The sequence below is a fragment of the Elephantulus edwardii genome, unplaced genomic scaffold, assembly GCF_000299155.1.
Source record: "Elephantulus edwardii isolate Elephantulus edwardi_28Jun2011 unplaced genomic scaffold, EleEdw1.0 scaffold00260, whole genome shotgun sequence".
NCBI lineage: Eukaryota > Metazoa > Chordata > Mammalia > Macroscelidea > Macroscelididae > Elephantulus > Elephantulus edwardii.
In genome coordinates, this window is record NW_006400010.1 from 1,532,521 (window position 1) to 1,536,005 (window position 3,485).

At 44.4% G+C, this 3,485-nt stretch overlaps 1 pseudogene; it reads right to left on the reverse strand.

Annotated features, from left to right (window-relative positions):
- Positions 1-1,746: 1,746 nt before the first annotated feature.
- On the reverse strand, positions 1,747-2,218 carry LOC102872387 (annotated as a pseudogene).
- Positions 2,219-3,485: the final 1,267 nt, after the last annotated feature.

Sequence of the window (3,485 nt, forward strand, 5' to 3'; positions counted from 1 at the left end):
AGACCTGAGCTACTAGTTAAAATAAAACCATGAAATGTGTAAATGTGTGAGCAAACTTAACTGTGGGTTCAACTTGTACCCAGGATATTTTTAAAGTAGAGCCTTTTTTTTTAAGCAGAAACCCTAGAGAGCAGTAGCAAGGAGAGTAGTAACAAGTAGTGTAAACTATGAGAGCTGTGAAGTGTGATGCTAAAGTTACTGATTGCCAGGCTGCTGGAATTTATGGAGGGTGGGCATTGCGCCGTGGAGGGGGGAAGGGTGAGCCTCTGTGCGCTGTTTTCTAGGAACGAGGGGGAAATGAAGTAGGATAATGAACATGGCAAGGAGCAAAGCAGGATTTGATTGGTGTGGAAGGCAAAGAAAGGTGAGGATGTAAAGGAGGGGAGGGGGTCGGGACTACTGCATTTAACAAAAAGAATGGACGCCCAGAGACTGAAGCATGCGGAGGAAATGAGATGGCAAAGGCAGGCACAGCTTGGAGGAAAACAGGAACACAAAGAATGTGCAAATTTGCAGATGGCATGAGATCAAGAAGAAAAAGGGCAGGATGGTTGCGTGCTGTTCATGTTTTTAACGTGTTGCAGAGTCCCAGACTTCACAAGATCCCATCTGCTGAGGTCAGAAGAGTTACCCCAACACAACAAGAATCTGAATGAAGTCCAGGTATTAACTGAAGAACTAACCAGGTTTGTAGGTTTAGAGGAAGGTCCCAGTTATCCTATACTTCAGGTCTATACAAAATGGAATGGAAATTATGTGAATACACATCACTTCTTCAAAAGCCCACTGTCTTCAAGTTGATGCCAACACATAGTAACTGAAAATGGTCTAGAAGAACTACCCTACAGACTTTTGTGGGCTGTAAATCTTTACAGAAGCAGGCTACCTTCAGTTTCACCCACGGAGTGGCTGGTGGGTTGGAACCACTGACCATTTTTTTGTTAGCAGCCAAGTTCTTTAAACACTGTGCCACCACATTTGCTTCCATAAGAATGCAGTGTTAACTGCTGTGCACTGTGGCTTCTCAGCTCCTTGAGAAATACATTATGACCCTTTTTACTCAGAACTAAGTGGCTTGTCACTACTTAGAACTTACTATATCAAAGAAATATCCTTATTCCTGCTCAATTTTTCCCTTAGTTGGTTTCTCCATTATCACTATTTCCAAAAACTCTGTGTCCTGATGACTCTTACTAATAATGATAATAGTGATGATAATAATAATTACTTTTTTATTGTGTATTTACTTGATTTTAAGCAGATTTCCATGCATTTACGTTATGAAATCATTTCTATGAATATCATTTTCATTTGCAAGTGATTAAAAGTGAGACATGGGCTCTCTGCTCCTCCTCAATCAAGATAGTCCTCTCTTCTCATGCAGCCTCAGTTGCATCCCTGAGACAAGATGGTGAAGGTCGGAGTAAACGGATTTGGCCACATTGGACGCCTCGTCAACAGGGCTACTTCTAACCCTGCCAATGTGGATATTGTTGCCATCAGTGACACCTTCATTGACCTCAACTACACGGTCTATGCGTTCCAGTATGATGCCACCCACAGAAAGTTCAATGGCACTGTCAAGGCTGAGAATGGGAAGCTGGTCATCAAAGGGAAAGCCATGACTATCTTTCAGGAGCGAGATCCTGCCAACATCAAGTGGGGTGATGCTGGTGATGAGTATGTTGTGGAGTCCACTGGTGTCTTCACAACCTTGGAGAAGGTTGGGGCTCACTTGAAGGGTGGTGCCAAACTGGTAATCATCTCTGCTCCTTCTGCCAATTCTTCCACGTTTGTAATGGGCAAGAACTATAAGAAGCATGACAACTCTCTCAAGATTGTCAGCAATGTCTCCTGCACCACCAAGAGCTTGCCCCCCTTCCACCTCCGGCCAAGGTCATCCATGACAGCTCTGGCGTTATAGAGGGACTCATGACCAGTCCATGCCATCACTGCCACCCAGAAGACAGTGGATGGCTCCTCTGAAAAGCTCTGACATGATGGCCAAGGAACTTTCCAGGACATCATGCCTGCATCTACTATCACTGCCAAGGCCATGAGCAAGGTCATCTTGAGCTGAATGGGAAACTTACTGGCCTGGCTTTCTGTATCCCCACCCCCAATGTGTTAGTCATGGATCTGACTGAAGAAAGCTGCCAAATATAATGACATAAAGACAGTAGTAAAAGAAGGCATCAGAAGGACCCCTCAAGGGCATCCTGGGGTACACTGAAGACCAGATGCTCTCCTGTGACTTTAACAGTGACACTCACTTTTCCACCTTTGATGCTGGGGCTGGAATTGCCCTGAATGACCACTTTGTCCAAACTCATTTTCTGGTATGACAATTAATTTGGCTAAAGCAATTGATGGTTCACAAGGCCTCCAAAGAATAAGAGCCCCTTGGACCATCACCAGCTCCAGCAATAGCACTTAGGGTGGAGGGAGAGGGGGAGAGAGAAGGAGAGGGAGGGAGAGAAGAAGGGAGGGAGGGAGGGAAGAGGGAGAGAGAGGGAGGGAGCAAGAGAGAGAGAAAATATCAGCTGCTGGAGAGTCCTTACCCCATCTTGTTCCCCCCTACACACTCAGAACCTCACATTCTTGACACAGTTTCCATCCAGTCCCCTTGAGAAAGCTAAGGGGCTTAGCGAGCCCATCTTGTCATGTACCATCAATGAAGTACAATGTACTCAGTCGAAAAAAAAGAAAAAGTGAGGCACAGAGAGGTCAAATAACTTGTCTGAATTAACACAGCAAGATAGAGACAGAGGTGAAGTCAGATTCAGGTCTGTCTCAGCATTTAATGACTATATTATGCTTTTTCATTGAATAACTCAGCTTGTTCCCGGCACTCCAAGTGGAAATGGCCATATAAGCACAGTTTCTTTCTGCACCCCTGGACTATGTTTGGATCTTCTCACTTTGAGCCCGGTTACATTCTGACCTCCCCTTAACAGACTACTGACTCACTGCTCTCTTGTAAGGGGTGGTGACTCACTCTACATAATGAGGCCTCCTAGGCAAGGACTGCATACAGGGTCAACCTAACCTTTGACACAGTTTACAGAGTGCTAAGCAGTGCATTGACACAGAGACTCTAAGAATGGGCTCATACACCGCAGATACCACAAAGATGGCATAGGATAGGACGAGGTTCTGCTCTGTTCTTTAAAGGGTTGCTATTAGTTGTAATCAACTCAATGGCACCTAATAACAACAAGAAGCACTGAAGAAAATCAACTAAGACCAAGCAGGTCTCAAAAAAATAGGGGAAATCCCCCAACAAACCTAAGCTTAAAACACCAGAAAGATGTTAATGCTGATGACAACAGCTCAAACTCTCAAACTGTCATTTGGACTCACCTCACAAGACAAAAACTCTATGTCTCCTTTCGAAGAGGAGGTCTGTCCCTTTAGGGATGTAACTTTCTAATAAATCTATCATTACTATTTTGCCCTTAAAAAAAAAAAGATTGCCTTTGGAT